Consider the following 26,379-nt stretch of genomic DNA (forward strand, 5'->3'; position numbering starts at 1 on the left):
GAGAGGTCTGCTGCGCCATCTGGGTTTCCTCCTGGCCAGCCCGGGGAATTGAACTTGTGCTGCAGAGGCTGTGGATTGTTTCATAGTGCGGTGCTTAACCCCTTGCACCACCAGGGGGCCCTAAAAATAAATCTTTTAAAAAATAAAAATGAATAAAGGCTTGATAAAAAACAATTTGTGGTATATTTCATCGACTTTGTGACTACAAAGCATTATGAACACTTCAGATATTAAAAAAATCTAAGTAATTTTACTGGGATATTCCCAAAGACTTTAAATGGAATAAGATACATTTTATTTATGAAACAGCACCTTCTGGCTACCAAATATTTCATAAAGCTTCTAAGATGACTTTCATTAAGAACTGTCAATATGGGGGTGGGGAATAAAAATATCTTTGAAAAGAACTGTCACAATGGTAATGCAATACAAGAACATTTCACAATTTCCATTAGTAGCACAAAACAAACAAAATACAATTTTAAAGACTAGAAAATTACACTTTTCAGTATAATTACCTTGACATTTTTTGACATTATAATGACACTAAATTCAGACACATAATTACCTATACAAGTTCTCAAATCATCATTCTATAGATCTTAGCATTGTAGCTACTTCATAAATGCTAATAGGACTATAAAGGTACTATAATGATTTATAATAATGAAAATGGAGTTTTCTAAATTAGCAGTTTATTCTCCATTTTCCATCAAAATAGTCAACAGGTAAATTTCATTTTGTCATAAAATTTCTATTTCTATTATTTTAGTCATTAAACCAAGCGGTAATAAAACGAAAATTTACTGTATCCGATGTGGTAGGATTAACCCAATCCCTGCCATCTTCAGGTGGCATTGACTATGGTCTTCCTTCCTGTCCATTATCCCCCAGGAGAAATGGACACCTTTAGACCACCCAGAACTTCCTGTCAACTCTAAAAAGAATTTCCCTGGATAATTATGTAAAGCTCAAACAAAATAAAACATAAATCAGACATACTCAAAAATTATTTAGTTATTAAAAAGAAGGAAATTTTGCTATTTGCAGCAACATAAATGTGCCCTGTGGGCATTATGGTAAGTAAAATAAGTCATACAAAGAATGCAAATATTGCATGAGCGCACTTAAATGAGAACTCTAAAAAACAACAAACAAAATCAAAACTCAGAGACAGAGAACAGATGGGTGGTTGCCAGAGGCAGGGGTGGGGGATGTGGTTGGGTGAGGCCAAATCATGGTCAAAAGGCATAAACTTTCATTTATAAGAAAAATTAGTCCTGGGGATGTAATGTACAGTATGGTGATTACAGCTACCAATACTGTGCTGTATATTTGAGAGTTGCTAAGAGAATAAATCTTAAAATTAAAAGTTCACCACAAGAATAAAAAAATTATAACTATGTAGGAGGACTTAACTAGACATTGCGGTGATTATTTCATAAAATATACATCTATGGAATCATTATGTTATACACCTGAAATTAATACAATGCTTAAAGTCAATTATAAGTTTCAACTAAATTTACTCCACACTCCATAGTTCAATGGTTTCTGTAGTAATGGAAGATGCATAGCAAGTACACAGGGAGGGCTTCACCAGAAACAACTTGACATTGTGTATTTTTGCAGTCTGACATGGTCATTTTTTTTCTGATCTCACAATAGAGAGCTTAGCCTTCCTAAGTTGTTTTAAACCTCAGCATTGCTAGGTGACCTGAAACTGGTAAATTAAACTCCTTGGCACCCATTGGCCTTACTTGGAAAATTTATTTAACAAATATTTATTAGCCAATTACTTTCTGAAATGCACTATTAAATAGATGTTGGGGCCTCCCTGGCGGCGCAGGGCATTGAGCACAGCACTGTGGAGCTATTCACAGCCTATGAGTGCCAGTTCCATCCCCAGCTGGCTTGGGAGATACCCACATGGCAAGGCAGACCTCTCCTGTCTTGCCTGCTGCTCCCCTCAACAGTGTGTTTCGGTCAGTCTGCCTGTTCTGCTCCCCGCTCTGTCTCTGGTGAATGCTCTCACCCTCCCGCTCATCTGGCCTGTACCCCGGTTCTTGTATAAATAAATAAATCTTTAAAAATAAATAAGTAAATAAATAGATGCAGTTCTCTCTCCAATGTTTTTTGACTCTTGCTCATTGGCCATTCTTTCTCAAAGCCTCTCTATCAATAAGAGAAGAAAAGTAATAAAATCTAAATATTTAAAATTCATTAACATAAAATTGTAATGTACTTCTGATTTTCAAGTATAAAGCCCAAATATACATAGAAATGCTAAATTTCAAAACTAATGTAGCAAAACTTGCAAGCTGACCATAGATATGAGGCACAGAGCAGGGGAGGGGGAGGAAAAGGGGTCAAAACAGGGGAGGGAAGAGCACAAGGGACTGTGGTGATGGTCACAGGTACTATGGTGGTGGGAGAACTATGGGGATGACACCTGAGGGGAGAAATCAAATATTGTACAAAAACGCACAAGGATGTAAGAAAACAAATTAATCAAAAAAACCTGTGATACATTAATTAATGCATGCTTAGAAAGCCTTTTTTTCAGTTTTATTGCACATAATTGACAAATAATATTGTATTAGTTTTATGTGCACAACATAATGACTATATGTAGATGTATATACTGCAAAAAACTACTACAATAAATTCCGTTAACATTCATCATCTCACATGGTTACACTTTTTTTTTCTGGTGATAAGGACTTTTAAGATCTACTCTCTCAGCAACTTTCAAAAATACCAGAAAGTATTATGTCCTGCTGCATATTACATCTTTAGGACTTATATATAACAGGAAGTTTGTACCTTTTGACCCCCTGGCTTCACTCATTTTAAACTTTTTAAGGATACCAAATCCTATGGCACCGCTATGTTCAGCAACATGACTGTTTCTATTTGGTAGCTCTAGTACTGACCATTTCTTGTACAAATATAGCTGCAAACAGAGTGCCCCCAGGTCTCCTCCCCAACTCATGAATACAAATAGAATCACACTAACAATTGGAACTCAAGTTCTACTGACCCTTGCATCCACACAGCAGGATTCAACATCCTATAATAGTTTCTCAAGCACTTCTGGAAGTCCAAGTTCTCTCTGAAGTCAGGTGCTTCGGGAACTCACGAATAATCTGAGCGTCTGTTGTGGTTCTCTCCAATTGGGCATTTCCATAAGACCAGGCAGAGGGCACGTGACCAGGCTTACATTCACCAGACCACACTACTGTTCTTCTGCCACCAGAGGTGCCAAGCTGCACGGCGAGATGGGACAGTGCCTGATGACTACCTAGTGCTGGCAAACGGTGGCCGAGCCTGGCAAAAGGCTCCAAAGCAGCCATGCTTGCATGCCTATGCCATCTGGAATTTTAGGTTTTGTTTGTGGTTTAACTTTTTTTTCATTGACACAACTCGGAATTACATATTATGGTTTGGCTTTTTTTCAGACAACATGCTTCACAGTAACCACAGACCTCTACTGTGTGACTGGCAACTCTTTTCCTTAAAATGAAGATTCTCCTTGGACACTCCGAGGTTTCCTTAGAAATATTCTCTAAGTTCTGTACCATGAATCTACCAGACACATTAACACATATTCAGACTCTAGCCCAGGCTAAAGCTGATACCCCCATATATGCTAATTATACCTATACAAGTCTAAACAAAAGTGCTAAATTTCGAAGAAAAAACATATTTTTGGTTTCCTTTAGAGAAGGATGCTAGGGTTAAAGTTTTGGGTTTATTATTTTGAGAAAAATAATTTGTAATTAAAGAATTCATATTTCTCCCTTTGGTATAAAATTTCACCAAAATAGTTCAAATTATACCCCTAAAATTCCCGTTTGCTCATTCTAATAGAGTAACTGATTATTTAAATCAAGCAAACTGAACCACTTCCCCATAAATTGTTTCCCCACTTTAAACTTGGGCAAGTTATTTAAGCTCTCTAAATTCTAGTTCCCTCATTTTTAGAATGGGGATGATGATAATAGGACCTACCTTATAGGGTTATTTTAGGGTTAAATGAGTAATGTATATAAAGCCATTAGAAGAGTGTCTGGTGCATAATAAGCATGTTTATTAGTCCTTTAGGACTACTCTGTTAAGGACTTGAGGCGGCAAAGCAGGCATGATTTTAAATGAGACAATGTATAACATTATCTCACCCTAATCTAAAAGCACTCCGGGTATTTGGTCAGTGGTTACTGACATACTCTTGAATCCTCTGTCTCTTAATCTATAAAATGGTGCTAACTGAAAAAGTACATGGAAATTATTTGGCAATGACATCATATACAGTAAACATTCACTTATTATAACATTTGTTAAATAACCTGTAATTACGTCTGCTTTACATTATTTTTTTTTTACCTTGCACTTTCTTTTTAAATATGCTTTTTGGGTTATTCTAACTTAGACACAGTGAGATTGTTAAGAAGTTCAACATTAGCAAAAGTAGAACTTACCTCAAAATATCATTATTTTACTGGCACAATAAAATTAGTTACAAGATACATAATCTATTTTTTACACTGACTCAGTTTAGGAATAAACTATGTCTTACAGTTATAATTCCATTTCACTCTAGAAATTATGACATACGTTCATTATTACTATGCTATTTACTTTTTGGGTGAAACTTACTTTTAATTAGTCTCAAATCAAACCTACCTGCTTTTTATACTTTGATTATTTAGTTCAATGTAGTTTTATTTCCGAAGTTAGGAAGGAGTGTCTCTCAGCTATAGCCTCAGCCTTCAGAATTCTCCAAGTTGTAGCCTGGAGTAGTTTCTATCACAGACTTTTATTTTTTATTTTTTATTTTTTGCTTTACATTATTGTGCTGAGATAACTCAGGTATAGTACTAGCATAATGATTTTGTATTTATTAAGCAAAGAGTTAACACATGTTTGTTTTCTCGCCACACTTTCCTTTTAAACCTTAAGGAATCATATATCATCTTTTTCTGAATTACCTTTGAGTTTCTTTTCCTTGTCTGCAATACCTAGAAGTTCAAGGAATGGAGAGAGCCAATGATTGATATAAACTCTGCCTACCCTACCACCAAGACACTGCACAAACCTGTGAGTAATAAGCAAGGCTTCATCAAAAGTGAGGATTTATCTGGATAAATCTAGTTCAAAAAAGGTAGCTGAGTTTCTGGCAACACACATACTAAGTATCAATATCAACCCTTCCTTGTAATGACTGAAAATATGGGATAAAATATAAGAACATCTTGAATGCATCCTCATGAGAGCAAACAAGGCAGGAAAACCTAGGAAGGCAGTACTAAATCAACTTTACCCTTAGGACATATGCTGAGCCCACTGAACCTGAGCACAGATTTTTGTGCTCTAGAGACAGAAGACAAAGCCCAGGGACCACCCAAGTTGGAGTGTCCTACATTAGAACCCTCATAAAATTGGGAACTAAAAGCAAACACTCAGTGAAAGAGGGGGCTAAAACAAACTACCCATTTCCACACTCCCACCCCAAAGATTGTATGGAAACTAACAGTTTCAAAACTTGGCAGTGAGTAGAGTGGAGAAAAATTATATCCTGAGAATTTGTAAGCACAAGCTTACAAGTTTGCTCCACAAATTTGCACTTTTTAAGCAGTCTAAATAAAACTCAAAGTCAATATTATTTAAAGTGGTCCTAGACTGGTAATGTCCCACATGCCTAGAAAAACAAATGCAAATTATTTGTAGGAAAGGCCTCTTTCATCCCGAGACACAAAGAATCTCAAGGGATAGATTTTCAAGCAAACTAAACCTGAGTCAAAATTGCTAAACACTCAAGGAACCAAAGCCATGAGTAAGAGCCAGCAGAAATAAAACAGGACAATCAGATCCAAAACACATCAAATGTGACTGAAAAGTACTTGAATTGTGATACACAATATTTAAAAGCATGTTTAATTCTAGAAATTAAAAAAGTAGCACCAAAATTAAGGAATCAATGGACAGATTTAACAGCAGGTAGGACACAGTATAATAGAGAGAATTAGTGAACTAGAAGATAGATAAAAGAAATTATCAACAAAGGTTAAAGCAACAAAAGAATTTAAAAATTAAAAGAAGATTGAAATGTATATTTTAAATGAGTGAATTGTATGGTATATGAATGATCTTAATAAATCTATTTAAAGAATTAAAATTTGCATTAACTAAAGTAAGCTAGGTTTTAAGACCAAATAGACTCAAAATACAAAGGGTTCTAACAAAACCGAAGCTTAGATCTCTTTGACATCACAGCCCATATCGAGTGTTCTTGGCCTATGAGCACCTCTCTGCTTGCAGTGAATCAGGGCCTGCAGCTCCCTTCATCTCATGGATCTGCCAGCCCCCGAGCCTTGGGCCTCTTCATAGCCTGCATTCATCAGACATAAAGGGAAAGAGCATAAAGGGGACACATCTACTTCCTAAAAGCCTTGGCCTGAAAATGGTCACACAACATGACCACTCTATGCTATAAGAAATGCTGAAAAATCTCAGGCTTTTACCTGAAGATATAGAGCTAATCAGACTTCCAAAAATCCAAAGGGAGTGAAATGGTGCAAAGGCAACATTCAAAGAGATACTGGCTAAGAATTTTCCAAAACTGGCGAACAGTTGGAGAAATCTACAGGTCAGAAAAAAATCTTCTAAGACCACAGGAGAAAAAGTTGGGACAAGATACTGCATATATTCATGGAATGAAACATGCCACAGGAAATTGCCTAATTATCTCTCACATCATGAAGCAAAAAAAAAAAAATTTATATCATTGTTCATTTTTAAACAATATTTGCTTCCCACCCCCCACCTCTCAAGTATAGTCTCCATAGAATTTCCTTCACCAGTGCACCCATGCACCATCATCTCAGACTCACTACAAAGGAAATGGAGGTGTATATGGCTGAGATTTGAAAAGAAAAATAATCAGGTATACACATATGCTGTGTAAGTTCTCTATCTTTTAGTGTAACTGCTATAAATCTGTTAATGACAGGTATTGGGATTAAATTACCATGCTACCTTGGGATTTGTGGAATCAGATTGTAGCTTTTATAATCTGATGCTTTTTTCCTATGATTAGAGTTTTTACTTGGGATATTTCCATTAAAGCAAATTCACCATAAGCCTTTAAGCTTTTGGTAGAGATGGTCTAGCTTAGCAAAATTTATTCCATTGTTTAACTTCAGCTTTGATTTGTATACTAGCTATACTTTTGGAGTAAAATAAGTAGTTTTTCCCCTTTATAATATTATGTAAATAAGATACTTCATGATTTCAACTTTACTAAACAGCATAAAGCAGTGAGGCTTTGGAGTCAGATGTAGATGAAGATTCTGATTGTCACTGAATCACTGTTGTCACCATGCATACTAAACTTTCCACACCATGAAATGAAAATAAATCCTACCTTTTTGTGACTTTAAACAACCACAACAATAAAAAGAAAGAACAAATATGTCATTTGAAAATTAAGTGACAGTCTAAAAAAACAAATTATTAAAATAGAAAGGTTGGTAAATATACTGAATATAAAATCATTACGCAAAATGGTATTTCTGTATACCAGTAATAAAAAGAAAAAAATTAAAGATGTCATTTATTATAGCACCAAAAATATGATGTGTTTAAGAATAGATCCTACAAAAGATGTGCAAGACCTTTAAGAAGAAAAATATAAAACTTTATTGACAGATATAAAGAAGACATTAGCTAATGAAGAGCTATACAGTGAGATTGATATTTGTCAAGAAGAGACGATAGAATCTTAAACCAAAGGAATAGCAAAGAGTCCAGAAACAAACCCACACACAAATTTCAGAGGTGCAACTGCAGGTCAGTGGAGAAAAAACTTTTTTTTTCAATAAATAGGGATGGGACAATTTGTTTTTAATATGAAAAAATTAAATTCCTTCCACACAGTAAACAAAATCAGTTCCAGGCAAGACTATAAAACTTTTAGAAGACAACAGAGTAGAGCATTTTTATGGTCTTAGGCTAGGAAAAGAGTTCTTAAACCAGACACTAAAAGTTCACATTATAAAGGAAAATATTGACAACATTAAAATTAATGTCCTCTGTAGCTCAAAAAGCATTATAAAAAGTGAAAAGACAAGCCCAAACTAAGAGAAGATAATAGCAACACATTAAGTATCAGAATGCAAACTATATTTTAATACTTCTGCAAATCAGCAAGAATGACAAACAACCAAATAGAAAAATAAAGCACAAATAGCCTATAAACACAAGAAAAAATGTTCAACCTCACAGTAAATCAGGGAAATTAAAACCATGAAAGACGATTCCAAAACAGTCAGACTTAGGAAGTGTGATAAAGTCAACTATTTATGAGGTTGAGGAGCAGTAAGAATGCTCCTTCCCTGCTGGTGAGAATGTAAATGGGCACCACCTTCTGGAAAATAGCTTGGCATTACCTAGGAAAAGTAAGTGCACATACAGAGTTTAGTATCCAATGTTCCTACTCCTAAGTATATATCCTAGAGAAATCTTGTGTATGTGCATCAAGAGATCAAGAGACATGCAGAGCTGGATATGACAGCATTGTTTATTACAGATAAAACTGGAAAACAACTTCAATGCATTCAACGGACTAGAGCAGTAAGTTGGGTTATATTTTCATATACAAATATCATACCATACAACAATAACAATTTACTAGAGCTACAAACATCAACATGCATGGGTATCACAAGTGAAATGTTATTAAAAGAAACTAGTCACAGAAGAATATGTGCAATTTCTTTTCATTTATATAAAGTTTTAAAACCTTATATACAATCCAGACTAAACAATGCGATGTTTAGGGGCATAGGAATAGGCGTGATGATAATAAAAAAAAAGCAAGGGAAGAATTAATAACACCCAGAACTGTTGATTCTTCTAAAGGAGAAGGAGGGTCTGGACTGGTGTAAAAAAATAAAGGGGGCCTCCCTGGTGGTGCAAGGGGTTAAGACGCAACCTATGAAGCTGTCTGCAGCCACTGCAGCACAAGTTTCATCCCTGGCCAGGGAGCTACCCACATGGCACAGCAGACCTCTCCTGACTCGCCCATTGCTCTTCTCAGCAGTGTATTTCAGTCAATCTGCCTGTTCTGTTCCCCACTCTGTTTCTGGTGAATCCTCTCACCCCCACACCTCTGGCCTGTACCCCAGTTCTTGCATGCATAAATAAATAAATCTTTAAAAAAAAACTTAAAAAAAATAAAGGAGGAGGACATTCCCAGGATATGGTTATGTTCCATTTCTCTGCTAGATGTGGAAGAATCTATTTGTTTTTCTTTAAATTTTTCACATCTATTTTCATACATTCTTTTGCATACCTGTTATATTGTATAGTAAAAAAGTAAGATTAAAGTCATTTGACAATTGCCTTAATTATCTGAATTTTTCCTGAATTACAAGAACAATTATTTCAGTGTTCTCATTTGCATTTGTAAAAGAAAGTCAGAACTTGGGGTTTCTCTCTGTGACAACACCTAGAGACTTAAAGAGAAAACTTTTATTCACAATCCCTATTCATTTACTTCAGCAATAGGTTTTAAATAAGCAAGTTTTCATAATCACTCAAAGCATGGTAGAAAATTATATCATGTCTTTTTTATTCTTAACGGTACTTATAATATTAAAGAAATATCACTCTTTAGCAGTGCTGTCCAATTGAAATATAGCATAAGCCAAATAAGAAATTTTAAACTTCCTAGTAGCCTCCTTTTCAACATTTGATCCTTTTTTACAAATTATTATTGATATGTTTGGCATTCTTTTATATTAAATTTTCTAAACCTGGTGTGTATTTTGCACTTTCAGCACATCTCGATCCGGACTAGTCTCATTTCAAGTGCTGGACAGTCATGGTGCTGAGACTACCCTACTGGACAGCACAGCGTTAGAGTCTCCAGATGAAGAATGAGCCACTTGGCTTCAACCCTAGAAATTAGGAGAGATCTACCCCCAAGCCTAGAGGCTTATTTGCCCTCCAAACTACAAAGAAGTAGATTTCTAATTTTAGCACTAAGAAGAGGTAGGTACCTTATTTACACAGAACAATAGAACTGGTCATTTGTATCATATCTTTTCTCTTTATATCCCTGAATTTCCTCTGGATTAGACCTAACAGGAACTTCTTGTAAAAGGGAAATAATAATGCTTTGGACTTCTTAAGCCCATTTTCCTGAGGAATCTAAAAAATTTTAAGAACATTGGTTCACTAATCAACAGTCTTGACATATTCTACCATTTCAATCCATGTATTTTTAGAAAAATTGGGGCTTGGAATAGAATGCCTAAAATCACAGATGGAGACAAAAGGTGAACCTGGGCCGTGGGCCCCCTGAGCTAACACCCCTGGGCGCATGTATGTGTTTCTTCAGGTTATTCTATTTTCTTTTGGTTCCAAGCATTCATGGTTCCAATTATTCATGAATGTAATATTTCCTTATATTATTTCATATTTCACCAACTCTACTTCATTGCAATATTCTTCCTTCCATTCCTCAATTGGCTTCAGGAACCAAATTTAATATGCCAACTTCATGCCTTATTTAGTAATATTTCCAAAAGGAAATAAACAACTGGTAAAAGATTTTGTTTTCCTGATTGTGTAAAGAAAAGCTATTATAACTTTTTCAGAACAACTTTTAGCATTAAAAGCCAAATATTGACTAATCACCAGAGAGCTAGAGAATGAGATCATCAGTATTGATGGAATTTTTCTTTTGACTCATTTTCACTATTTTGCATAGGAAATAAGAATGTTCTTAGTACATGTTGTTTAGTGAGTGTATTCATTTTCTAGCCATAATTGCATAAAGGTATTATTAATGAGAATCAAGCATTGGCTTTCTGGGACTCATTTGTATGTTTAATACACACTCATTTCCCTAGTCTTTCCCTATATTTTAAACTGCATTTTATCCACAAAATGTTTAACTAACCTCTAGTATGTTGATATTCTGACTTTCAGATTTCCTAAGCCAACAAAAAATAAACATTTTAACTGAGGGATTAGCATAAACTTACCAATTCTTATTTTGCCACTGATAGCTATAAAAAAGTTATATTCTATCACTTATTTTGTTACCATCATTTCATTAAAGCAGTGCTTCTCCACCCTGAGCATGCATCGGTGTCATCGAGAGGACCAGTTAAGTCACAGATGACAGATGACTGGGCCCTACCTGCAGAGCCTTTGATTCAGTAGGTGAGGGCCCAACAACTTATATTTCCAGCAAGTTTCCATGGTGCTGAAGCTGGTCTAGGGGACCACACTTTGAAAATCACTACTTTAATGAGGCCATTTTCTTCAGGAAAAAAGAATGATGAATGATAATCTCAGAATAAAGAACGATAATCTCCTGTCTCGCCCACTGCTCCCCTCAGCAGTGTATTTCAGACAGTCCATCTGTTCTGCTCCCCACTCTATATCTGGTAAATCCTCTCACCCCCACACCGCTAGCCTATACCCCAGCTCTTGTATGCATAAATAAATTAAATAAATCTTTAAAAATAAATTGATTAAACTTAGCTTACTTTTCTCATTTCTTTCCAGGTCAGTGAAAATTTCACAAACAGTAATAGTCCTTGATGTCACACTGGAAACCAATGCCTTAGTCCAGTGTCTGAGTCACTGGTGGCTAACACTTGAAATGAGACGAATCCAAATTCAGATGTGCTATGAGTATAAAATACACACTGGATTTTAAAAATTTCTACTAAAAAGAGTACAAACTATTTTTTTAATAAAATTAATAATTTTAGGTTGATTAGATGTTGAAATAACATTTTGGATATATGTAGTAAACGAAAAGTATTTTAAATAATTTCACTTTTAAAGTGTGGCTGCTAGAAAATTTGAAATTACATATGGGGCTCCTCATAATTCTATCAGACAGCACTGCTTTTAAGCAGTGGGTCCCAGTGTGGTCTCTGGGCCAAAAGTATCCGCATCAGCTGGAAACATGCGTGGAAAAAATATTCTTGGACCCCGATAATGTTTACATTAATGAGTCAGAATTTCTAGGACTAGAACCAGCAATCTACACTTCAGTAAACCCTCCAAAAGAGTCTGATCCAGGTTCAAGTTCAAGAACCACTGCTAGAACAATCCTAATCAAACTTGAATGTGCTTACAAATCACCAGCGGAGCTTTTCAAATTCTCATTCTAGTTCAGTAGGTGAGAGGTGGAACTCAGGAATCTGCTATTTTAACAAGCTCCCACTTAGTAAGAGAAACTGCCAGAACTGAGGCCATTCTTTGAGATGGCCTAGGACCTAGAACTCCTTATGGATCACTCTAACAAATATCCTCTACAAACAAATCAACACACATCCCCAAACACCAAAGGATTCAAATCACAAGATTCCATTTGGGCTATTCAAAAGGAAAGGAAACGTGTTCCTCTGCCAGAAAGGATTTTTGTCAGGATCCTTTGGAAGCTATAAATAAATGCTTCCATTTAATTGTCTGCATTATCAGACAACCTGCCATGTTCATCTAATAAGAAAGTGTGTGTTTGTGTTCCTATTTTTCCAGTAGGTTAATGGTGATTCAATATATTTAGAGCTGGAAGCTACTTCCACTAGGTTGGAACATTTGAATGAAAAATGGGCACTCCAGCTGCATCTCCCTTGGCAAAGTGATTCATTTAATCAGCACTGTTGTTTATATCTAGATAGTGAGTTTTAATCTTAGTTACTATCTGCTGAATTTAACTAAGAGATGGCAAGGAGGACAAAGAAAGGAGAGGAAACTCTTCTCTTGAACTGTGCTGAGTCCATCTATAGTGTATCTATCATTAGAGGAACCACAGAGACAGGGGAAGATGATGGGAACCAGGGTAGACCTCAGATTCTGCTTGGTTCCCAGGAGACTGAATCAGACATCCAAGAAGTAGCTACCTCCATATCTGAAAGAGGTATTATTTTTCTTTCTTTCCTCCTCCTCTTGAGTCTCTTTTATTTTCCTCACAACTTGTTATAATAGAAAATAGAGAAAAGTAACATTTACAGTAGTTTGGAGGGGAAAGTTTACAATCCCAATGAAAAGACAGAAAGTGACTATTAGTTGTTTGACGTGTATTATGTCATGATGTCTTAATAAACCAGAATACAGACATGAAAACTAGTAATCATGTCTTCTACAAAACTTTGCCAACAGTCTGTTTTTTATTAATTGTATTATTTTATTGCAGCATTGGTATACAACATTGTGCCAATAAGCTTTGAAATAAAACTATAAAAAGCTTTATTTTTTTAACCAAAGTCTATCTCTTTCATTGTTTATTGTAAGTACAGGAAGAAAAAACACAGAATTAAATAGGTGAGGCATTTTTTATATGTGATGTATTATCCTTCCCTTTCAATTTTGATAAAAATCTATAATATATGGTACATAATCCATGCTAAGTATGAGAATGTGCTGCAAAATAGCTTTTTGGTACATGCGTACACATATATATGTATATGTATATACTTCTTGTTTTTTTCAACATTGACTTAAACCCAGCCATTAAATTCAATTTCTAAAATTCTTCATCAGGTACAGTGAGTCCACCATATGCCTAGTCCACATGCCATTTGAAGAGACAGAGTCATATAATGATAAGGCAATAAAATAAAAAATTTTGACTACTGAGATCTGTGAAGATAGTTTCTTATGTTGACCATTCATAGTCTAGATAGAGATAGTAAAAAAAAGTTCCTTAGCTATAACACAGTAAAGGGTTTAATTCAAAAATTCATTGTATTTAACAACAATTTGTGACTTCGGCATGAGTTTAGATGCTGGTGTGGTCACTCTGGGGTAGGTTTTTCAGAAATTGAATTTTCCGGGGAAGAAAAGTGCCTTGTGGAGTCCATGAAGAATGAACGTGACAACCTGGAGAGCCTAGAGTGTCCCAGGTAGAACATCTGGTCACATAGAGAAGTGTGACATAGTCCCCTTACACAGGTCTGGTTTGGAGCCTCAGCTGTTCTACCTACCAGTATGTGGACTTTGAACAAGTCACTTAACTTCCCAACATCCCAATTCAACTCAGATCAACCTTGCATGAACACCAATGATTTTCCCAGGTATTTCTGGATAAATCATTTTCTTCCTTAGACTCTAGTGCCCTGTGATTTTGAAATAGAGGATAATATCTACTTTTCAGTGTTGCTGAGCATGTGAAAATAGTATGTGTAAGATTTCCCCCAGAAATTGAAAGTAGAGCATTCCTGTTTGGTATGATTTGAGAAATTATGTTTTTGGTCTGGGAATGCTAAAAATGGTTCCATATAAATTAGTGGTAATAGCACTCTCAGACCCTAAAAATAACCTACCAAATCATGCCAAACAGAAATGTTCTGCTTTTTAAGACTGGGGAAAACCTGTACAGTTCCTGGAACAAATCAATGCCCTGTACCTGTATTGTGCAAATATGGATGCAAACCTGGCTGAACCAGCAGCGGTGGCTCAGGCAGAGTTGCAGAGAAACTCTGGCTTCTCTTTCTACTCCCCTCCTGCATGGTGGCGACTTCGAGCCTTTGAACTTGCTCCTCTAAGGAATAGGAAAGATACTTATTTTCTTTGGTTAGCACACTAAATGCTTATGTAATCTTTTTCATACCATGGGATTTTCAATTAGTTCAGAAAACTGTTCTTACTCTATGTTCCCACCATACATTTTCCTTACCTTCACAAGTCCTAGCTTTGTCCATTCTTTCATTTACTTGTTTATTCACCAAATATTTATTTAACACTTACTATATTAGATTTTTAATGCAAGAGGAATTTTTTTTTAATGTCCATAATTCTCTAACTTCACATTTCTGAGATATGGAGCTCGAACCCATTATACTCAGTTCAAAGTTTGGGCAAAAGTCTGGGTGACTCAGTCAATAATGAGTGCAAACAACCTGACTTTAGGGTCAGAGTAAAATACCAACTCCTTTTGAGACAACCTGGGTAGAAGGAATTTTGAAATGGGAGGATAAGAGTTGCCCGGTGTCCTGTTGGAAAAGTGGACTAAATCTAACATCTTGTTCAAATAAGTTGGTCCACCAGACTGAACAAAGGTGCCATGCCAGACAAAAGGCATTAGATTGTGACTCACAATTATCTCACAATCTGCTGAAGAGGGAAGGCCAAGAGCCCCTATGGGCAGTTGGTAAATGCTGATGAAACAGCAATGTATGGAGAATATAATCCATCTGCCCCATGCCCCTGCAGAGTCCATCTCAAAACCCACTGTGACACTGTTCCCCTCTGCCCCAACTCTTGGATCTGCCCCTTAAAATCCTCCTCCCTCCTCCCATTTTCCCTTCTGGATCCAAGTTATAACTCTGCCGTTCTGGTACTGGCTCCCTTGTGTATGAGTTTTTAATAAAATCTTGAATGGCTTAGCTGAAACTCTCTAGTGAATTCTTTCTCCAAGAGGGTCTCCAGACCCATACATTTTGGAAATCTGTAACACTTTGTGTGGTCCCTCTAACCTCTCAGCACTCTATACAAACTATTTTAAAAATTCAAAAACCGCCTTCTCCCAGAAGCATCCCTCATGGCCCTTGACCTCTCCCCGTCTCAACCGCACCTATCACAGTGTGCTCTAATTGTCTGCCAAACCAATGCACCTCCTAAAGACTAGTGGTTCTCAAACCTTAACTAATCAGCTGGAAGGCTGGTTAAACTAGATTGCAGGGCTCTGCTCCCAGAGTGTCCAATTTAAGAAGTCTGGAATGGATGGAATACAAGGTTTGCCAGGGGATGCTGTTCCCAGGGATGCTGTTACTGCTGGTCCAAGATCATACTTTGAAAAGCCCTGTTCTCTTTCTTGAGAACTCCAATTTCTTTTATTTGGTAGCCCTAGCACCTAATGCACAGTGTAACACATGATAGATATTGAAACAATAGCTGCTGAATGGAAGAATGGGTGAACTGCTGAATCCTTTGCCATTTGGATATGGAATGAATAAGATAGATATGGAATGACAAATTTATCTCATAGCACAAGAGGGACCCCAGATGTTCCTCCATTAGTACTAAGCTCCTTCTTAACAAGCAGAGGATGAGATTCCCTCTGCTGGAAACTGTGCTACAGTACACTGCTATCTGGTGCTTCAGAAAGCTGCCATATGAAAATGCAAATTTTATTTTTGATACATGAACTCACCCCCTAGGATCAGAGACTTGATTTGATAGGTTAAAAATAGTAAACTTTCTTTTCTGTTAAATAAATATCTCTTCTTTAATAATAGCCATATGTGAATGAGTAAAAGATGACAAACAGGACACCAGCATTAGAAATTCATTCCAAAATATGACAGTAAGTGCTCCTTCCCAATATCGACACCGGAAATCAGGCTGACCAAATTTCTGATGACCTGGGAGTCCTTCCCATGGAGAGTCTAAGTTCATTAAGAATATGAGATGGATCCCAGATTCAGTCTTTTTAACAAGTTTCAGGTGGGGTGCAGATGGTGGTTTTTTAAGTCCCCCAGATGACTTTAATGTGCACAAGCCTGAGAACAACTACAAGAACCCAAGGAAAAATTTTCTTATGAAACTATTTTGACCTAATATTTTTCACCTGGAGCAGGTTAGGTCATGGTGCAAAAAACCAGGTTCTCAACCTGGAATGTGGCTTTGTTGCCCTTTGGTTTCCTGGAAGGAATAAATGTGTAAGGCATTTCTACCAAAGATCACATTTTGCGTCATGGCTCCATAGGGCTTGAGCCACTCCAACAATAACAATAGGGCCATTAGTCAAAAAGACCTCAGGAAAAGGGGGAACTTGTCACAGGATGATGCCAATTACCCAATTATTCTGAACTCCTAAACTAAACCTTGTACTCTGGTCTTACAACATCAAAAGTTTGGGTATGATCTGGAGAAGCCATTAGCATATTGAATCTTATGCTGGGACAATGGGAGGGTAAAATAAAGGTGGAACTAGGAATGGTCTTGCACGTGAGTATAAATATGGTGGTGTCAACAATTAACCTTCCACTGAAAACATTTTTTCCTGTTTATATGTATGCTGCTCTGGTGAGAAAAAAATGTGTTTGATGTCATTGGACATTATGTTTTGAAAAGGACTTCCCGTGTGCTAAGTTTATTTAAAATGAATTATAGTTTTAATTCAGAAGTAAAAAATTCTACCTTTTAAAAGCCCAATTATGTTGGAATCGTACTGCTTTCCTACTTTCTTCACTCTTTTGCCTTCACCTTTAGAACAAGAATAAAATGCAAGCATCTCACCATAGTACTCTGTATGGGCCTCTGCTCCAGGATTGGGGCAGTTAGTCGAGCTTCGTGAGGTCTGAGCACTTTGGCTCATTAAATTGTTTAATATGAGCTCTAGTTTTTACTATCGTGTAGCAAAAACAGATATTTTCCAAAATGAAGAGTAGACAAAGGTAGAAACATGTATAGGACTTCCAGGACACACCCTCACAGGGACTCTAGAGCTAAGTCATTTTGTTAAAAAAAAAAAAAATAGTATTGCAAATTACCATTCATTTTTAGCATGGCACCAGCACACAGGAGTCACTGGATTAATGTGGGTGACATTCGCTTCTTTTCAATAACTGCTCGTGTCTTTCATTAAATAATTACGATCAGGAAAGAAAAAATGGTTTCTTGCAAAAGAATGATTTGAGGAAGGAAAGGCTGCAAATGTGCAAACTAAAGTTCATTATATTTTCAATAAGAATTTCAAGCACAATAAAGATTTTATTATCCAAATATATTACAAAGAAATTGGTATGATGCCCCATGAAAGATATGATGCTACACTAGGTTCATTTGTCTTTCCTTTGCTCTCATACCCAAAATCATAGGCTTCCCTTTGAATAGGACAGGTTTGAGATCCATGTAATCACTCCCATTTTTATGTCTACAAAGTTTTTGTGCATCATCTGGTGCCCTGGACTCCACATTTGTGATGGGAACATGTGCTGCACATGCAAAGGGAGAAGGCATTTCCACAGGCTAATCTCTGCTAGCTCCCCCACTTTACTCCTCCCTCGAACTGACCACCTCACCCTTAACAACTCCTGCATGGGAGATCAATTAGTTGTGATGTGCACAAAAACCTCCACTAAGAAAGCAGGAATTAGATCAACCTCCCTCTCTCCTACCACTTAGATTCTTGGCCTATTGAAAAATGTTAGATTTGATAAAATTGAAAATTCCATTCCTCAATTGCACCAGCCACACTTCAAGTGTTCCACAGCCATCTTGCCTAGTGACCACCATATTTTATGGTGCAGATGTAGACAGATGTCCAAAGGTCATAACTAAGATGGAGAATAATGGTTCCCTTATTTCTTGGAAAGTCAACCAAGGAGGAGAAAAGGGAAAAAATAGGGCAGTTCCCTCTTTCTCAGATAATTTTTTCAGTCCCACCAAATCCACCATTTTTTTTTTCTTTTCCCATGGATTTCATTCTTTCTCCTTCTCAATCCCTTCCCATATTTTCTAAGCACAGTGCATCCTATTTTCTGCATGGTGATGTGTGAGAGACTTTGAAGGCAATACACGAAAAACAATACTTCTTCAAAATGTATTGCTAGGCCTGCATTTGTGCTGCTGACCCTCACAATAACCCAGCTTGGGTGGGGTGGGATGGGGTAGCCACCATATGGAAGCTGCTCTTGCTACCCCCATGCTCCTGTGCTCAACAGGGGTATACTATTCAGTTATAATTATTTTTGTCATGCAATCATCATAGTGGTTGGTGTTTGGAATTCATATTCAAGTTGCTTGGTGGTTTAATAGCCTTGGTAGTTTAATTCCAACACTTTAAAATAATTGTTTTAATATTGATGAAGACTGCTCTTGCTACTACTTTTAAATAAAATCTGATGGGCAGCAATCCCATGTGTATTAAAATAGAGTAATAATAATAACTAATAGGGCCTCCCTGGTGGTGCAAAGGATTATCTCAGCACTATGCAGTGATCAGCCGCCACTACAACACGAGTTCAATCCCTGGCCAGGGAGGTGACCCACATGGCACAGCAGACCTCCCCTGTCTCACTCGCTGCTCCCCTCAGCAGCGTATTTCAGTAGAACTGCTTGTTCTGCTCCTCACTCTGTCTCTGGTGAATCCTCTCACCCTCCCTGCACCTCTGGCCTGTACCCCAGCTCTTGTATGCATAAGTAAAATAAATCTTAAAAAAAAAGAACAATAACTAATAGAAATGAAGTCATTTTTTCCATAGTGTGTGTGAAAAGCACAATCTTTTTATCTCCGACTTACAAGTGGAGTTGAAAAGATTGCACCGCAAATCTTAGTCACATTCCCCTTGATTCATCTGTTATCCACTCAGCGTACACAAAGACTATAATTCTCCCATCCCCTTGAACTTAGACATGGCCAAGTAATACTTTCTAACCAATAAAATTAGAGCAGAAATGAAGTACATCACTTCCAGGATTAAGGATTCACTGGCCATTCTTGACTCCATGCTTCTCCTCTCCTGCTTTGATCAACCTTGAAGTATTGCACAGGCAGATCACATTTTAAGATGGTAAAATCTCCATATCACTAGACAACTCTGGAGAAGAATTCACCACCCACCAACATACCAATCCACAATGAATACGAAGAGTGAGCAAGAAATAAACCATTCTTGTTTTAGCCACCGATGATAATTGGGGCTATTTTTATTGCAAGCACAAGTAAGTTATTCTGACTAATTCACCAAAGCATAACCAACATAGTCTCTCTCTGCTGGCATAGCAAACTGTTAATGTTACTTAGAGATAGGAAACCAGATTTTCCCTGGTGTTTGTCAGATACCTTTTGAAACACCATTAATTATTTCTATTAGGGTCTCCAATAAAACTCCAGTGTAATGTATCAGGGATTTAATAATACACAAACACATCACACCCCCCATGTGCCTGCAGCTATACCATTTAAGATGCTCTCCTTGCCCTCCAACACCATGGTTCCTGTATTACGTGCATGATGCTTAGCCTCCGTGTGAATCCTTCCCTGCCACTTCCTCCCTCTGTGCTCACGGGAGTGGACCTCGATTGCAGCACAGCAGGTTACACTGTTATTGAGATATAAGAAAGTGAGTTCCTGTATGACTCATCTCCATTTCCCTGATGTGTCACACACTATGAGAGTAGATAAACTAGTGACTATTTGAGGGGAGAATGAATGGACAGATGTATTTATCGGTTTTCTTAGACTTGCTTAAGCCCCTCTGTAATTTCCATTTTTATCACCTCTTCCAGCAACCATCTCAAATATATATACATCATTGTAAAAATGATGTATTTGTTATACAAAAACACAGCTTCAAGACAAATCCTAAATACTCCCCCCTACCCTTGAAGTTGTATCACATGGTGGTTAAGCTCACCATCTCTAGAATCAGATGACCTAGATTCAAATTCTGAATCTACTACTTACCAGCAGTAGTAACCCCGAGAATCAGATCTGAAGCTTTGCACTCAATGTGCTCCTCAGCCAGCTGCTCCCAAGTCACACCTTGTGAGAAATTCCACATCTTGGAACACATTTCCCACCACCGAAACTAAAATCTGATATATATATATATATATATATATATATATATATATATATATACACACACACATACACACACACAGATATATATACACACATATATATTTTTTACATCATTTTTCATTTTTGTACAATGTATACATTTTCATCTTGGTTATAGTCCCCGTGAAATTCCTACCACCCATGCACCCGTGAACTATCACCATGGTCCCTTGTGCTCTTCCCACCTTTGTTTTGATCCTACTCCCCTCTCCCCCCCTGCAGAATGTCTCTGGTTTATAGTTGCCTGTTGATTTTGATTTTTACTTTATTATAATTAGTTGTTTTTTCCTGATCCCTTATTTGGATCCTCTACATTCCTGCTATAAGTGGGATCATCTGGTATTTTTCTTTTTCTTTCTGGCTTATTTCACTGAGCATGATCCCTTCTAGTTCCATCCATGTTGCTGCAAATAAAATCTGCTTTTTAATAAGACTCCCAGGTGAGTCTCAAAGTCACATGTTCAAGAAACACTGCACTAAAGTAATATCTAGTAATCTGTAATTGAAAATTATATCAAATGTTATGGTTGACCTTGTTTGAGCAAGAGCACTCACAGCAGTGCTTCTTAATCTACAAGAGAACACAGAGTGACCCTCTAAAGAAATCACATAGGCCTGAGACCAATCCCACTTAGCCCACACCACCGGACCCCTTAAACCCTCACCTTCATCCTATTGATCAGAGGTTGGTGGGCCCTGGGCATCCTTTTTTACTTTTTTCTTTTTTCTTTTTTTTTTTTTTTTAGTTTCCAGGTGATTTTAATAAGATGAGACCTATTAGCCTTAAGGGAGCATTAAATTCTGACTAGGTGTTCTGATGATTGGGCTCACCAGAAAAAGAAACTGGTCGGGCCTCCCTGGTGGCGCAGGCGGTTGAGCTCCACACTGTGAAGCTGTCCGCAGCCTCTGCAGCAGGGGTTCGATGCCGGCTGGCAAGAATCCCACATGGCGCAGCAGACCTCTCCTGTCTCGCCCGCTGCTCCCCTCAGCAGTGTATTTCTTCAGTCTGCCTGTTCTTTTCCCCACTCTGTCTCTAGTGAGTCCTCTCACCCTCCTGCGCATCTGACCTGTACCCCGGTTCTTGCATAAAAATAAATAAATCTTTAAAAAAAAAAGAAACTGGTCAATAAAAAGAAAATAATCTGTGACTTGGGGGAAATTCCAGTAAACCCCATCGGGTTTTTAAGATCTCTAGTGTTTTTCATGGTGAGGGCCCACCCTGGGCCTTTGTACCCATCTCCTGCTTCCACTTATATTCACCTTCATTCCCACCGGTCTGCTCCCACCATCCCCAGCTGCAACAACCTTTGTTTCTCGTACTGTTGGTGACCCAGCCTTGACTTCTCAGTACCCTTCTGCATGTTCCCCCACATCCTGTTTTTGACCCAGGGCTGGGCTTTGATAGTTTTTCTGATCAGAACTAGAAGAGACTTTCCAGTTCTCTTCTAGTTCCAAGGAAAAAAGAACAAATCCCTGCCCCCAAAACAGAAGACTCAGGGAGCTGAGGAGGGTATTCACCTGCTTGCAGCCTGTAGACACCAGCCTCTCAGAGCTGAAGCCACTTGCTTGTATGCCTCAATCTTCCCCTTTCCCATCCATTTGATTTCAGGAGCAAATGATCTAGTGGCAGAAGAAAATTAAACAATTAAATGTGGCAATTGTGATCCTTTAACTTTGAAAGTTTCATAGCAAAAACTCGGGTCAAACCAAGGGTTAGAAAACAATTTTAAAACATACTCCTATCAATTAAACCAGGGTTTAATAGCACTAATTCTTAGGGCAATGGAAGGTCATTACAACGTTTGAGCAGAGATCAGACATAATCAATTTGCATTTTTAATAGCCCCTTCTCACTGAATGTTTTCTCTCTTCTCTGGAATATGGAATATAAAAAAACAAACCAAAATAACAGACAAAAACAAACCCTTGAAATCAGAACTGAGGCTATCAAAAGGGGAAGGAGGGTGGGAGCAAAGTAGTGAGGGAGCCAGTGGTTTAGGGTGGAAGATGATTGGTGCTTTGGTGGTGGGTGTAGTGTGGTAACATACATTTGTAGAGGTATGAATCTCTACTCCTAAAACATACACAGTGTCACAAATCATTACCTCAATGAACATGATTTAAAAAAATTTTAAGACCCTTATGGTTACCACGTGGCAAATAAAATGCTGGGGACAAGAGTAAAAGCCAGAAAACCAGTAGGAAGCTATGGTGGGGGTTCAAGCACAAGATGGTGGTAAATTGGACCTGGAAATTATAGCAGAAGTTAACAGAACTGGGCAGATTCAAGAGATATTTTGAAGGTAGAATTAACAAAATTTGCCAATGGATTCAATTAGGTAAAAGAGGAAGGAATTAAAGATAACTCCTAGGTTTCTGGCTTGAACCACTGGAAAGGACCACTTACTGTGCTGGGAAAGAATAATGAAAACAGAATCTTTTGACAGACCTGCTGAGGTGTTCTGGAAAGTACCTAGCAATTAGGAGAAGGGGCAAGTGGGACCACCAGGTGAGATATTAAGAGCCAGGAGTCTGGCAAGAGCAGATTTGCAGGTTTGCATTTAACACTAGGAGAATCTAGGAATAGGATCTCAAAATCCAGTGCACCTCCCTAAGTCCCGAAACTTTTAGTACTTTGGCTATTTGTCAGAGAATAAAGACAGACTCAAGCGTGAGAGAAGAGAACAAAGAACCAGGGAAAGCAATATGTGGAGCTTGGGGACTAGCTGTGAAGCAAGCACTCAAATCCTGGAACCCAGGTCCAGGGGACCAAAGGAGCGGTAAAGACCCTCCTTTCTGAGATGTTTTCTTAGTACCTTGCTTGTGCTTGCCCATTTAGTGTGTATGGCTCCAGTTTGCCTGATCAAATTACAACAATGAAAAACCTTAGTTTGGGGCGGTGGGGGAGTCTGAACCGACTCAAGAAGCATGTGGGAGCCTTCCTGGTGATGCAGGGGTTAAAGTCTGAGCATTATCAAGCTATTGCCAACCACTGCAGCACTAGTGCAATTCCTGGCCAGGGAGCTGACCCATATATGGTGCAGCAGACCTCTGCTGTCTCACCCACTGCGCCCTTCAGCAGTGTATTTCAGTAGATCTGCCTGTTCTGCTTCCCACTCTGTCTCTGGTGGATCCTCTCACCCTCCTGCATCTCTGGCCTACACCCCAGCTCTTGTATGCATAAATAGATAAAAATAAATCTTTTTTTTTTTTTTAAAGAAGCACCTGTGCCAATTTTCTGGGGTGGAAAATGTTTATATACACTAAAAAGGCAGGATGATCCACAGCCAGGTTCATCTTATGCAAATGAGGTTTTTAGTCAGTGCAGTACTGATTGATGAAAAGCTTGTCAAGTGGTGATTGGTAGAATTACAATTCTGGCTGGTCTTTGGCTGGAGGTTGATTTTATTCTCAGCTGTGAATATGACTATGCACGCTCAGGAGCCTGGACATGCCTGGTTCCAATTCTCTACAGACTTCCTGCTCTGGTTTTTACCCATACTTGGTGTAGGGTAAGAAAAAATATCAGGCTTTTCTGCCCTCCCGCCATCAGGATAGATGAGGGAACCCTGTGATCCTGAATGCATGCCTGATGGCGGGCACCTGAAGTGGGTACACCTGCGCTAAGACTGTGCTTTTTTTAAGGGCGGCGTCACAGGGACGCCAGAAGCCGAGAAAGCAGCAGTAGAAGCTGAAGCCGAAAGAGAAGCCGAGAAGCAGCAGAACGAACTCCAGAGAGTTCAGATAGAGCGAAGACTTGCTGGGGGGGCCTCCCAGCCCCCCAGCCAGCACCCCTGCCTGCCATATGCCTGGTGAACCCCAATAAAAGACCTGCAAAAAACCACTGAGGACTCTGACTCCTCCTTTACCCAGTCTGCATGGGATTAGAGAACCTGCACTGTGTCCAGTCCTGCCCCTACACTTGGTGACTCCATTTTTATTTTTATTTTTAATATTTTCATTAGATATTCCAATATTCAATTAATATTCATTATTTAATAAGTACTTGTAAAAAACTTACTATATACCAAGCGTCATCCTAAGTGCTTTAAAATGCTCATTAAATCCTCAGAATAACCCTATGTTAATGGTAAGAACCACTATTGTTGAGTTGACAACACCACACTGACAAAAGAGAGTCATGGAAAAAGCTGTAGGATGTAGGATGCTGCCAAAGAGCAAGATCCTGGCCTTTCCATTGATAGAATAATCATACAGCATCAGTTGTGAGGGGAAGGAGGACAAAAAAAAGGGAGGGGAGAAACTAGAAAATGTGCTCTGTCATCTATAGCATGGGGGTTGTGAGTCTCCCTCCAGGCACTTCTCATCTCCTTGATGACTTGGTGTTGTAATTGAGATCAAGCCCTAGATCCCCAGTCATGGTTTCAATCTTACCAACAAGGCTGTCCATTGATCAGCTTTTGGGGTCCCTTGTCATACATCGGGTCCTCAGCCCCCTGGCGTTCCTGGTCATACCTCATGATGCATAGCTTTCCCAGAGTGATCAAGTATTAAGCTCTTGGTTGATTTGAAAAGCACCTTGTAAGGTTTGGCTCCTATGACTGATTGAGCAGTTCTAACCTTGTATAGTATAGGGTAAGGAAAAATATCAGGCTTTTCTACCCTCCCGCCATCAGGATAGGTGAGGGAACCCTGTGATCCTGAATGTATGCCTGATCGCAGGCACCTGGAATGGGTACACCTGGGCTGAGACTGTGCTTTTAAGGGCGGCATCACGGGGATGCCAGGAGAAGCCGAAGTAGAAGCCAAAAGAGAAGCCGAGAAGCAGCAGAACGAACGCCAGAGAGCCCAGATAGAGTGAAGACTTGCTGGGGGCTGGGAGGCCTCCCAGACCCCCAGCAACCCTGCCTGCCACTTACCCGCTGAACCCCAATAAAAGACCTGCAAAAAACCACTGAGGACTCTGACTCCTCCTTCACCCGGTCTGCATGGGATCAGAAAACCTGCTCTGTATCCAATCCTGCCTTTACATATAGGAATGCAGCACTGCAGGTAACAAAAAATGGTGGCCACTTAGGATTAGCAGACCCACACACTATTATCCCCATGTTTCAGCTGAATAGATAGGTATGCCAGATTAATTAACTTGCCCCAGGTTACACAGATAAATAATGACAACTCCAGGAACTGGTGCCAGAGTTCATGCTCTGAACCACCATGCCCTGTAATGAATGAATAATAAAATTAGAGGTGTTTCCTTTACTGAGACAGATTTTTTTAAATAAAGTTTTACTTCCAAGTTGTGGCAAAATACTGGTAAATGCAAAGCTGTTTTGAGATCAAAGCCAGGTGAGTCTCAATTCACTGCCTCCACCAGTGAATTATCATACTAGACTTCGATATCTTAGAACATATAAAGGCAACATTACAGTCCCCAGAGGATGATATACTCTTCCTTTTCTAACTTTTTTTTTAGATTTATTTTTTATTTATACAATAGCTGGGGTAGAGGTCAGAGGCATGGGAGGATGAGAGGATTCACCAAAGACAGAGTGGGAAACAGAACAGGCAGACAGTCCGAAAACACTACTGAGGGGAGCAGTGGGAGAGACAGGAGAGGTCTGCTGTGCCATGTGGGTCGCTCTCTGGCCGGCGGGAGTCAAACCCACACTGCAGAGGCTGCAGAACAGCTTCACAGTGCTGCGCTCAACCCACTGTGCAACTGGAGAGGTCCCTTTTTTTAACTTCTATACAGATAGTTGAGTTCATAGCAGATGATTCTTCCTAGTTGAGTTCATAGCAGATGATCCCTCCTA

The 26,379-nt window shown here is 38.5% G+C and overlaps 1 long non-coding RNA gene across 4 annotated transcripts in view; it reads right to left on the minus strand.

The window, feature by feature from the left end:
• LOC119255962 (uncharacterized) overlaps nt 1-26,379 on the minus strand; it is a 75,736-nt gene that overhangs the window by 32,668 nt on the left and 16,689 nt on the right. For all 4 annotated transcript variants that reach the window (XR_008553590.1, XR_008553589.1, XR_008553587.1 and 1 more), the window contains one exon: nt 22,121-22,222. This is a non-coding gene — a long non-coding RNA (uncharacterized LOC119255962). The remainder of the gene's footprint in view (nt 1-22,120; nt 22,223-26,379) is intronic.

This window comes from Talpa occidentalis, unplaced genomic scaffold (genome assembly GCF_014898055.3).
Source record: "Talpa occidentalis isolate TD23 unplaced genomic scaffold, MPIMG_talOcc4v2.1 talOcc4.3, whole genome shotgun sequence".
Lineage (NCBI taxonomy): Eukaryota > Metazoa > Chordata > Mammalia > Eulipotyphla > Talpidae > Talpa > Talpa occidentalis.